The sequence below is a fragment of the Corvus kubaryi genome, unplaced genomic scaffold, assembly GCF_017639235.1.
Source record: "Corvus kubaryi isolate FWS band 111438036 unplaced genomic scaffold, C.kubaryi_AGA036_p1.0 37334, whole genome shotgun sequence".
NCBI classification, from domain to species: domain Eukaryota; kingdom Metazoa; phylum Chordata; class Aves; order Passeriformes; family Corvidae; genus Corvus; species Corvus kubaryi.
In genome coordinates, this window is record NW_024581108.1 from 23,611,153 (window position 1) to 23,624,672 (window position 13,520).

The window sequence follows — 13,520 nt, forward strand, 5'->3', positions numbered from 1 at the left end:
TGCTGGTGAAGCCACAAGCTGCTGATGGCCAGCACAGATGGGAATCCCAAGATCCTGGTCAGCTGTGGCTCACAAAAAGCCTTGGAAATGAAAGCCAGTTTTATGATGGAGCTGTTCTCTTTCTAAAAGCAACAGCCTTGGCCCAGCTCTGCTCAGGGCAGTCAGACTCACCTGTGGCTGCTCCTCCAAGGAGGAGCCCATGGGACACTGCTGGTGCCTTCATGGACCCCATCTTGCCTGCATGCACCATCCCCTTCATGTACTGACCACCATGGGAAGGTGTTCTCCCAAGGCCAGCATTCCCGTTCCAGCCAGCAAATTTCCACAAATGCTCTGAGTTTGGCAAAACCCCATTTTCTCAGGGAACATCTTCTCCACCAAACAGTTAAAGCAGACCTAAGTTTCAAAGCTTGGGGTTTTCCCTGCCAAGGGACTGAGAGTCTCCAGCCAAGAGCTGCATCTCCCACACAGGCATGGAGCTTGGAGCCACAGTTCCTAAAAAACACCCAACAGGACAACACTCCCTGCAGCCCTACAGCAAAGCGTTTCCAGCAAAGACCAAGGACTTGTCCTGCTCCCAAAATACCCAAAATGATGCTATTTCCACCAAGAATGATGCTGTTTCCACCAAGAATGATGCTCTTACCACCAAGAATGATGCTATTTCCACAGGAATGATGCTATTTCCACCAAGAACAATGCTATTTCCACCCAAGAAGGATGCTATTTCTTTGGGGGAATGATGGTAACTCACCCCAAATCATCCCAAGCAAGGAAATTCCTGGAAACAGGAGCTGGGTCACCTCACTTGCCTTTGCTTTTGGGGGGATTTTATCCTCCCTTAAGGCAGCCTTGTGAAAAGAAAGAAAAATATGGTATGTGTGTGTTGCTCCTGCAATTCAAAACCTGATCTTGACTGAGGAAAAAGGACAAAAAAAAAGAAGAAAAAAAAATCAAACTCTCCCAAGTGCAGAACACACTCATCGGAACAAGATGTGGCGCACATGAGGCTGTCCCGGGGAGAAAGTTCACTAAAAATAACATATGCAGATTATGTACATAAAATATCATGAAATATCAGCACAGAAAGCTGTGTGGTGGTTGAGGCTGCTGCAATTACAGCTGAAATGGGCCAGATGAAGGACACGCAGCACTGGGAGTGTCTGCAGCGGGACCAGGAGTGGGGCCAGCCTCTCTCTCCAGCTGTGGCTCGGGGACCACATCTGGCAGAGCCAAAACAGAGTGGGATGGGGCTTGTTATGATGGTTTTCTGGCTAGGGAGGGTCAGGGGTAGCCCCTGGGCTGCTCTGAAGCCCTGTCCCTGTGAAGGGTCTGCTCTATGATTCTCCTAAATCAGAGCCAACTCCATTTTGCTTAAATATTTAACAATATTAAGTGAAGAAGAGGCAGAAATGGTGACCTGGGGTCAGGTTGGGCTCGCCACAGGGGCAACAGCACATCCTGATGGTTCTTATGTGAGGACAAGTTCCAGAACACAATCCAGATTCCCGAATATATGAAAGTGTGTAGCCTGAGGGAACACTCCCACCTTTCCCATAGCTGGGGGGTCCTGGAGCACCGCTGTGTTGCCACTAACAGGAGTCATTATCTTACAAAAAGGGAAGAGAACAGAAGAGACGAATAAAATAACAGATGAATATTCCATTAAAATTGACAGCTAAGAAGAGTTCATCCATTTGGCAATCAGTTGAAATGGCCCAACACCATTTCTACCAGCACAGAGGGCTCCAGCAGGACAGCCAGGGGAGGGAATGCCATCACCCCCACCATCCTCTCCCAAAATACAGGGATGATGGATTCATGGCAGCTGAGCTGTGCATCCCCCCGACACCTCTGCAGCCCAGCCCCGCCGCCTCGGTGCGTATTAAAATGAGTTATGTAGGTCACCGTGTGAAAACAAACAGTGTGTGGATGCATGCAAATAACAGAGCAGAACTCCCAGAAAATTTATATCGCAGCCAGAGGACTAAGGAGGGAGCGTGGAAAATGTCAGCCACGTTATAATGCCACCCCGAAGGGCTCCAGGGGGTCTGGCAGCCCTCGTTAGTGCCTCGGGGAGCCTTGGGATCCTCCCATCCACGAGCACGATGAGTTACTGGGATCGTTCCTCTGGCACAGTAGGGATCTGCTTCACTGAGGATGAGGGATGATCTGAGTAAAAAATCACCTTTTTTCTGAGATTTGCTGTCGAAGCAGAGGTGTGGCTCACAGCCACAGCCCAGGGGAACTTCCTCAGCTGGAAATCACAGAATCATGGAATGGTTTGGGTTGGAAGGGACCTTAAAAATCATCTCATTCCACCCCCTGCCATGGGCAGGGACACCTTCCACTGTCCCAGCATGCTCCAAGCCCCGTCCAGCCTGCCCTTGGACACTGTCAGGGATCCAGGGGCAGCCACAGCTGCTCTGGGCACTCTGTGCCAGGGCCTGCCCACCCTCACAGGGAAGAATTTCCAGTACAATGTCCCATGTTTCTGGAGAGGATGAGCATTTACCCAGTGAGACTTTGGACGTGGGGCAGGAAAAGTGGCGAGGTCTCCCATTCCCTGTGGTTCAGAAAGGAGAGGAAAGAGCTGAAATTATCCCAGGATGCAGCACTGGGATGCTCCAATGGCAGAGTCTGTGCCATGGGGTGAGAGTTGGGGGGATATTTGCACCCAGGGCCTTTGGAAATGCTTGGATGGGGGAGGCAGAGGCGTGATGGGAATGCCGAGTCCTACAGCCTGACGCTATTTGGGAAGCTGCAGCAGCCGGGAGTTCCCGTGGGAAAGGACATTTCTCATCATTTCAGCTGTAGAAGCAAGGCTTGAAAATGCATGCTCTGGAGGCAGGAGACAAGGAAAATCAGATAAAATGTACTTCTGAACAGGATTTTGAGGTGAGACTCATGATTTTTTAATGGACTGGACTGACTTAACTCCCTTTGTGTCCCTGCTGGCTGGTGCAGCCCCAGCTTCTTGATGTCCAGCCAAGCCAAGGATCCTTCCCTGCTGCCACAGGGTGCTCTCCCAGCCAGACTCCCACGTTTCAGCCACAGGGAAGGGTACAGGATTCATCTAGATAGGCAAAACCCTACACAGTTCAGCCAAGAATGCATTTGAACTCCTAAGGTCAGCAGTTCAACATCGTGCTGTTACATCCATCTCAGATATTCCATTCCCTTCCTAAGTCCTCATCAGGAGACAGACCAGGCACCATTTGATTTGGGGAATCTCTTCTTGGGTCAGAAAGGACTTTACAGGCAGCCACAGCACTGCACTGAAAGAGGACTGAGGGACACAAGCAACCTGGAGGATCATCCAGCTCCAAAACCAAGGCAGGAGTGTCAGCACGTGAGAGGATGTGAACAAAGCTCGTGGGAGCAGCAGTCTAAGTTACCCCTGTGCCCTCTCCTTCAAAAACACCACTCTGGGAAAACACTTGGTTGAGGAAACCAGAGGTTTTGGGTGCTGGAGGCACTTGGACTTTATCTTCTTTCATGCACAAAATGATGGGTATCTCCCATCCACTGCATGCACCCGGCTTTGCTCACTGCTGTCGGCACAACAGCTTTTAAGGAGAGTCTCGTCTTTGTTCACCTAGAAGTAAGTAATTGGTCAAATTTAATTCAAAGAGAGATCAATTAGACCAGGTCGTGATAGACAGTTAGGTCACCAGCAGCTCCTATAAATCGCAGGTAGAATTTCCTCCTTCGCCATCTACCAGTTTGATGTAGGAAATGGCTCATTTGCAAGCTAAAGGTTTAATTAGGAGAAAAAAGAAGGTCGGCAGAGATCAGATGTGAATTGCAAAGTGCTGAAGAAGTTTACTGCAGCAACGTATTTATTGAGAGCTGTGCTATAGATCTGCTCCCTCTCTGTCCAGAATGCTAATGGCACCCCTTTGAATTCTTCCTATCAACAGAAAATTCATCGATAATATCTGGGAGGTTTTAAAACTGTTTGGCACACAGTGTTTTATTATGATAATCAAGACTCCCTTACCCATCTCGTTAACTGTGGATCCTTCTTTCCAGGTCAGGTTTCCAGAATGTGACACCCTTTGGGTCGCTGTTTCCTCTCCCATCCACCGCAATGTGAGCCTGGCTGAGGGTATTTATTGCTCCCCATCATCAAGGACACGATGTAAATTGGGCGAGAAATATCAATATGATGAAAATTCATGGTGTGTCTTCCTCACCTCGCTGTACTCTGTGTGGTTTTTATGGATGTGTAAACTGCAGAAATAAAAGAGTTCTGTACAGGCTCTCTTGAAAGCAATGGCAGCAACAATAATGTGATTACACGAGGTTTTGGCTCAGTGGCGACATTGCTGAGCTGGCCCAAGGCAGCAGAGCCTAAAGTTAAGCCATACCATTGATCTCAGCTCCTGGTCCAGGGGAGAGGGGTCCAGGGAGGCTCTGCAGTGGTTTGGGCTCTGGAGGTTGGGGGAGGAACAAGCTGTTCCTCCATGTGTTGTTTTGGAAACTGGGATGAGCAGGCCAGTGACAGGGTCTGCTGCTGCTCCTGCAGAGGAGATGAGCAACATCATCTCTTCATCAGCATCAACAGCTTTAAGCTGGGAGGGTAGATTTAGACTGGATACTGGAAAGGAATTGTTCCCTCTGAGGATGGAGACCCTGGCACAGGGTGCCCAGAGAAGCTGTGGCTGCCCCTGGATCCCTGGCAGTGTCCGAGGCCAGGTTGGAGCAGCCTGGGATGGTGGAAGGTGTCCCTGCCCATGGCAGGGGTGGCACTGGGTGGGCTTTAAGGCCCCTTTCAACCCAAACTATTCTGTGATTCTGTGATTCTGTGGTCTCCAGGAGATCCACGAGTGCTCCCTCCTGCTGTCCCTGTTCCCTGTGTCTCCGGGGGTTCCCACTGGAGAGGGTTGGCATCAGTGCTCTGGGTGCAGCAGTGCTGCAACTGCCCTTGGCTGGGGCCTCATCAACAGGCACAGATGCAGCTTCCAGCCTGATCTGCTCTGCAGCTGAGGCTGGGAAGGACTCAAAGTCCAGAATCACCAGGGGTTCAGGCATCCCAAACTGTCATTGTGAACACTGTGATTTGGGGCCCCATTAGATGTCACACATGATTAATGGCTCTGCACAGCGTACAGCAGGACAAACCCCGCAGAGGTCCAGGGACAGCCACCAAGGTAGAGAGAAATCAAAATGGCAGCTGGGCCTGGCTGGGAGGACAAGAGCAATTTTTCCAGTCACTTCCATTTGTTCCAGTATCACTCAGTCCCCCACCCAGTTTGATGGGAGGCTGCAATTCCGCTTTAAGCAACGCTCCGTGAGAAAGGACAGCTACAGCAGCTCCAACTGCACACTGATGTAATTAAACAGGCAACGTTAATTCCTAGCACCTGAGACTCCAGTCCTGCGTGCAGGGATGATAACACTGATTTCAATCATCTCAGCAAAGCCAGCATTAGGAACAACAGGCGGAGGACAGAGGAGGCTCCTCGCTCTTCTGGAGGATCAGAAACTCACCACAATTATCAGTCAACACTTCCAGCTGTCTGGTAAAGGCTAAAGCAAACACATGCCAGCTCTGAGGTGGGAGGCAGCAGAGCTGTAATTATTTCAAAGTTTAACTACTGTCCCCATCTCCAGACACAAAAATAAGGAAAATCCCGATGTATCCTGCTTCCACCGACGGCATGTGATGCTCCTCGTGCAGCAGTTCAAGTGGATTCTAGGATGCTTCAGCCTCAGGTGTGAGGTGTAGAAAGCATTAAATTAACCATTTCCTACCTTCAGCAGGCAAAAGCGGCATTACCTTGGACCAGCCATGTTCCCATTAAAATATCAGCTCCTACAAGCCTCGTGAGAGGAGCAAGAGATTCCCTGGGCTTGGCTGAGTGTGTGGGGGAAATCCAGCTGTTCCGACACCCAGATCATGTTTGACATCATAGAGCCATCAGACAGAGGACATGGCAGACCTCGCCCTGTCCAAATCGCTGACTCACATCTCTGTTTGTCCTGGTTTAAAAGTGAGGCCTCCAAAATGTGATCTGGCCAAGGGAGTCGTGTGGGGCTTTATCCCGCGGCCTCCGCCGTGACAGGAACAGTGCAGCTCCGAATGTGGGCCATGGATATGGCTGGATTTATGGAGTATTCATTATTTTAATAGCACTCATTGACTTAGGGTCAAATATCTTTTTCCAGCATTTTTTTTTATTTAAGGAAAGAGCCCGTATGTCACAATCTCATGCCTCATCTAATTGGGTAAGTGTTTCCTTTGTCCTTGAAACCGAAAAGTAGACGGCGTATCCAGGAGCTACAGAATGAAAAAGCATCTGCCTTTGGTATTTGGCAGGCCTCAATTAAAAACCTGCTGCCTGGGCTATCATTTTTTCTTTCATTCTGACCAAGGCGCTTCTGCTCAGATTCAAGCGGACGGTTCTGAAGGTTGAGCTACGGGAATGCAAAAAACCCAAATATTTTGGAATAAAAATTAACGTTTTACATACAACAGAAAAGAGGCCCGGATCCAGAAGCCCGGAGTCGTGCTGGAAACACAGGAAGGGCTCACGTGCTCGCTCCCTTCCGAGTGTTTCCATAAGCTCCTGCTGGAGCCGAGCTCAGGTCCACGCTCGAGACGTGGCTCCCCCCGCTCCCAGCTCCACAAATCCAGAGCTCAATATGCACAAAACACTTCCATCTTTAAAAAATAATTGAAAAGGTGCACTCTGAAGTTCACTGGATCGATCCCACTGAATTTATTTAGAAGGCACTTCATTGTGTCAAAGATTTAATGGCGAGGTTACGATGCCCAGCCTTCAGAATGTCAATGCGCTGCAGCGGGAGCGTTGCAGGGAATGCTAAAACCCTCGGCAGCACATGGCCAAGGAGAAGTGCCAGATTTGTGAAATATGAAAATTATTACACAGAGTTTAGATAAGACACAGGCTGCTGGGGGAAAAGCAGCACAGGGGCTGGAATTCTGCGTGTGTCTTGTGAGTGGTGGGATGAAATTTTGCAGCCTCCCTGTGGACTCCTTGGCCGGCCCCTTACATCCCTTCGAGCCTTCGCTCCCAGGCTGCCCCTTTGGAAATGCGTGTGTCTGGATGTGAGCAGTATTTCCCGGCACACTTGATTAAATACCTCCCCTGGTTATTTATTGCACATTAAACAACATCTCTCCTGCACGTACCTTGCTTGGACAAAAGCTCTTTGCTCTCAAGTGCAGAGCTCAGCATGTCGTAGCCCAGAGCGCTGCGAACCTCCGGCAGCACCCATCAGCATTCCCTGTTTATTAAACACCATTTCTGGAAGCTGAGAGTTACCCTGCTTTCCTACAGTTTACATTTCTTGGTGCCTGTGATACGGTTTTAATGCAGAAGATGTCCAAAGGTTTTTTTTTTCTCTCTCTCTCCTTGGGGAATCTCCATGTTCAGTGCTGCAGGAACAATCCCGATCCACCGAAGGACTCCCAGGCTGTAAAGTTTCAAGTGAAGCGGGAGGACGGGGGAAGGAATGACAAGTCCTTTTTACTGAAATTCTCTCCCCAAATGGATTTGGCAGAGCCGGGCTCTGCTGATCTTAAAGCAAGGTTTATCATTCGTGCAGGCTGCTGCCTGAAGGGGGAAAAGATCTTTGAAGTTGCTGAATGATAGAAGGGTCTCCCCCCTCCTCTCCCTCACACACATTTTTTAAGGGTGGTGACTGGGAGATGCTCAACTGCCCTGAGTCAAGAAATTACATGACAAATTAAACAATTATGTGTTTTAGCGCTGAGCATCTATTTAAACATTTAGCATCAAACATGCTTTTAGCATGAATTCCACGGGCATTTATACTTTTCCCACCACCTGTAATTCCACAGTGTGTTTATTTCCCCTGCATCTCAAGAGCTCCTCTGGTCCAATATCTACACCTTGAAGAGGTTTCTTTATCATTTAACTTTATTACAGAAGGCACTACTGCCTGGACACTGTTGGAGTGACAAGGACTATTTCCTTAATTACTGTACATTGATAATAGCATTTACTCTGGCAGCTCCAGTGCTATTCAATCAAGCAAGATTCAATACAAAAAAGCTGATTTGCCAAAAAAGAGATTAGCATAAGTGCCTACAGTCACATTCTATTTTTGAAGGTAAAGCTACTGTGTCTGTGAGCTTTCTTGTGGGAACTTTATAAAGAGAGATTAATCTAGTTTATCTCCTTCAAAACATATTTGGGGAAATCGCAGAGAGTCACTGTTTAGGCTCTTTTGGCAATAATTTTCTATAAACATGTAAAATAAAGACCTGCACAGAAAGTGCTAATCAGCAGCAGGAAGGTGCAGTTCTTTTCTCTTACGTGGAGAAGAGAATTTGTGGTGAAAAACTCTGTGTTCCCCAGTTTGCTGTTGCTGTTCTTTGTCATTTAATCAAGTGGTGACTGTGGCTGTTGCACTTTAAAATTAAATGCTATTATTTATGGTAGAAGTTGTGCTGGTTAAAAGTGCAGAGCTCAGCACTGTGTACGTTTGTAGGCAGAAGGTTAAGCAGGACATTTTAAATGGTAAAGCAAAGGGCTTAATCAAGGCTGAAGAGCAAAATGCAGTGGGATAACAGATATAGTAAATAGGCATTAATCACCATACAGGCTTAATCCAGGTATTAGGCAGTCTTGGGGCTAATTTGAAGACTCACTTACATAAGAACTCATTCTACCAACCCCTAAGTAAGTGAATAACTTTATTCTTAGGAGAAAACTTAGCAGTGCTAAAGGCCCTTGCAGTATCAGGCCTGAGTTATACATTTGTAAAATGATCATCACACAATTATTTTGCCTGAAGGGGATTTCTGAGTTAGGAGGCACGTGGGGGGGGTGGTTCAAGAAGGGAAAAACTTGAATCACCAGAGCATAAGGAGCCACTTTTCCATGTGTTTTTTTTCCCCCTTGACACTGTCTGTTACTGTGACATCAAAATCCGAGCTAAGCACTTCTTGCCAAAGATGGACCAGATAAAATCACGAAGCCAGTATCATCTCATGGGAGACAGCTCACTGTCCTAGTGCCAAATTTAGTGACTACAAATCCAGGCTTAGAACATAGTCCTTCCCTAGCCATAATCCAGCACTTGCACACTGGATTTGTGCTTAACTACTGATGACCTAAACCTTGGGGTTTAAGAGGATAATTGCACATCCATAGGTATGGAACTCACTGTACACAAGTTCTTTCATTGAATGCTCAGACAGATTAAAGATCTTCCACGTTTAAATTTACGTCAAAAATTCCAGATCTTTGTACAAACAGACACTTCTCATGTACTGACACAGCAACACACAAGCCCCAGGGTGGATTTTGGCAGCCTGGTCAACCTTGCTGTAGAATCCTAGAGTGGTTTGGCTTGGAAGGGACTTCAAAGCTCATCTCTTTCCACCCCCTTCCATGAGCAGGGACACCTTCCACTATCCCAGGTTGCTCAGAGCCCCTTCCAGCCTGGCTTTGAGCACTTCCAGTGTGTTCCAGCCCTGAGGAACAGCAGACTCAGGGCTAGCACAACACAGCCTAACCTGAGGAAAGGGGAGGAGATGGAAGTGGGGAATGCAGTAGATGTCCACGGTTTATCTGCTCAAGGAACAGCAAGACGAAAAAAATCCACAAACCTTTAATTGTGAATGTAGGAGAGGGACAGTGATGTAACTGTTCCCAGGGAACACTATTCTTATTTTGTAGAGGGAGGTGAGCCAAGATACTTAAGCTCTAGAGAACCTTTAACACAGGAAGCTATTTATCATAACAAGCTTGGTTGATACTGCTCCCATACTGAACCAATTAGATTAGCCTATTTCGTCATACTTCATAACTTGGGATGATAGGTTTCCAAGCATGGTACAGTGCAGTAATTGAATTTTGATCAAACACACATGGCCCATAACCCAGTATGTGAAACTTTCAGAACAGTTCACAGCTTTTAAATATCCAGTCAACATGTTGCCAAAAGTACAGGATGTACTTGATGCAAGTGGGAGAGGAGGGGGGGAGCACGAGTCCACGCCGTAACTTGGTACAGCTGTAAAACAAACATTTTTTTGTTCCGATTCTGTTCCTACTTTAGCAAAGGAGCTGGGAGGAAGACAGTGAATGTCAAGTAAGTCGTTTTTCTCCCCAGCCCCCACGCCCCTCAGGCACACACTTCCCTTTTAACATTCTTAGATTACCACAACCTTTTAAATTCACTCTACTGTACTTACATACTGTGTTAGACACACCAGCAATTATGGTTGTTAGCATGACACATCCATTGCCTACACTTAGTTAACAAAATAACTTAAAAGTCGCATGCATCAGCCTCTTAATAGGGTTATAATCAATGGGACCCTGGAATGAAAGCCCTAAAAATTACCCCCCACCTCTGCATTCCCCAGGTTTCTGCCGTTGCCAACACAATCCATATGGTGGGCAGTCTCGTCCGGCTCAAGGTGAACACTCAGTTTTTCAGCTCTCAGCATTCTCTTACATGTTCCTGCTGTATTTTCCCCGTGGTAAATCCAAGGAACTTTGAAGAAGACACTGTAAAGGAAATAGAATTCATTAAGAAATACATTCCTATGATTTTACTGACTCGGTGGCAAAGCACCCACTGCAGAACAGGTTTATGGCATGGGAAATGCTGTGCCAGAGTTTCTTTGGAGCAAGTCATGGCTATCCATATCAGAGCTGCTCCTTGGCCCACCAGGGAGCCTGGTATTCTCCAGCAGTGGAGCAGGACATCACCAACCTCTGCTTATGGTACTGACAACCTCAGTTTTAGAATCACAGAATCCCAGACTGGTATGGGTTGGAAGGGAGCTTAAAGCTCATCCATTCCACCCCCTGCCATGGGCGGGGACATCTTCCACTCTCCTAGGGTGCTCCAACCTGGCCTTGGACAGTGCCAGGGATCCAGGGGCAGCCACAGCTTCTCTGGGCACCCTGTGCCAGGGCCTGCCCACCCTCACAGGGAAAAATTTCTTGTGTAATATAATCTAGATTTCCCCTCTTTCACTTTGACCCCACTGCTCCTTGTCCTGTCATATGTTCCAAATGCTTTGACCCAAAGGAAGCTCCAGACACCTCAGTGCCCCTGAGGGGGAACCACCAGGGCACCCAATTTTCATCAAAGTGGTGCAAATGACAGAAAAGCTGGGAGTTCCTGCTCCATCCCCCCGGAGAGGGCAGGCTCTGAAGGTTCACCCCAGCACCACCGGCCTCAGAGCCGTCTCACACACCTGCTCTGAGCACAGCTGTGCATGAGGAGCAGCCACAGGTTCCAAGGGGAGAAACGGTGCTTCTCACAGGGAGCAAAATGCACAGATCATTTCGTCCTGCTGCTGGCTGGGGACAGGTATTTCCTGATTGCAGCCACCCCCCTGGCAGGACAGGGCACAGAGGACACGCTGGATCCCATCTCCCTCCCTGCCCCGCTGCCCACTAAGTTATGATACTGCAGAGAAAAGAAGGGGGAAAAAATATATATATAAAAATAATTTGGTGCTCAACTTAATCAGACTTGGACCAAGTCTCAGCTCAAACCAAGGTTAAATAGGCCTGTTCTAAGGTAGGATTTATATAGCAATTGCAGTAATGGAAACTGAGCTTTATAATTCTTATACTGCCTAAAATTCTGCTGTGTCATATGCATCTGCAGAGCCCGAGGAATGTGCTGCTCGGAGAGCACTGCAGTCCTGAAAGCAGCCATTCAAATGGATCATGGAGAGTTATTGGGGCACGTGGATGGCCGAGATGTTTATGAAGCACAAAGAGTTACAATCAGAAATCTGGGAAGAGCAAGCAGCTTGTATCTGAGACAAGCAGTGTTTTTTAAAATACTTTATTTTGCTGGGAATGTTGGGAACTAGATCTCCATCAGACACTGTGCAAACAGCATTGAGAGAGTGTCCTTTTTATCCTTGGATTTCTTTCCCTTTGCTGCAGTCTCAGATCCCCAGTGCAAAACGCATCTCAGCCAGACAGAATCCTCGCAGCCACTTTCCAGTTTGCTCTGCTGTGCAAGGAAAAATACCGGTGTGCTAAGTCTGTGCTGTGATAAAGAACAACTTGGGAAGATTTGGGGATCTGATAGGGGGTTTGGCTCCACCTTCAGGAAGCAGAAGGCAGAGAGACAACGCGGGGCTGAGTTTCAGACGCTTCCCGCAGAAACTGGAGCCCGCAGCCGCCTCTTGCTGACATCATTCCTGCCCCTCAAAGGGTCTCTGCTCGGATTTATCACAGATTCCCTGATCTGATGCCGTGATATTTCCACATGGGTGATGCAGCTCTGGAGTCCACCTCCTCCTAGAACTTGAAGAATTAGGGCAGGATGTCCAAAGGCAGCTGGTGCATGGACAAAAAGCGACAAATAGCAGCTTCAAGGTGACAAAAAGTAGGGGTACGTGGGATGCCACAGAACTGTGTCAAACACCATTAGCCATTCACACTGTCAGTGCTGAGGTTCCCCTGCAGAATGTGATTTTCTCTTATAATTCCCAGAGATTAGAAAGGTTCTCTGGGTATCACAGATGGATTGAGAGGAAGAAAGTGGGAAGAGTCTTGATCATATTTCAGTCTAGCAAAACACTTAAGCATATGCCTAAAGTTAAGCTATTTTTTCTCCTCAGATTCAGGCAGAAGATGCAAACAGAACAATCTCTTATATTTCACTTTTTGGCAGACTCTGATGCTGAACCCAGAACAAGGTAGCTGGTTAGAGAGCATGATTTAAATGAATTTAAATGGTGCATTTTTTAAAGAAGCCACATAGTGACCACTTGTAATAATGAAAATGGCAGAGTAGTTAGGGACGACACTGAGTTTGAAAGTTGGTATGATGCATTACTGAAATAATCAGCAAGCATACAATTATCAACAGTCCTATGAGGCAATGGAAATGCTCCTGCTCTTGCCTCTGGAATTTCCCCAGCTGGGTGCTTGAGCACCCAACTTTATTGTATTTAACGTCACTTTCAGGAGGAAGCAGGTTTGAAAAGTGCAGAGCAAGCAGCAGTGCAGAGATGGCCTAAACACCTAATGAATCTAAAAATTAAAAAAACTCAAAAACACAGAGAGGAGATGGGAGCAGACTGAATAGACAGAGCTGTGCAAGCAAATATAACTGAATATACTCCTGAGGAACAAAGGAAACAATCCTTGATGGGGTGACAACAGATGTTCTCCAAAAAAAAATTCTAAGGGAGCATTTCAAACACAAAGACCTTCCTGTGGAGCTGAGAAGTTTTACTGGCAGACATACAGGAATACATCTTTGGAAACAGAATAAAAGCTAACATTTAAGGTGTTTTCAGGTCCTGAAAGCAGCAGTGATATCTTCATGTAATAAGTGGTGGGTGGTGGTGGAGAGGGAAACAGTGAGGATAACAAAATACTGTCACAGGAAGTTGCCGTAGCAGAGTTGTGATTTCAGTCCTGGGAGGAATAACCAGTTTGTTCTAAAAACCTCTTTGAAAATGAGCTCTAAACACAAGTGAGAGATGCACAGGTTAACCCAGCTGAAGGAATGCAACCCAGAGCCACTTA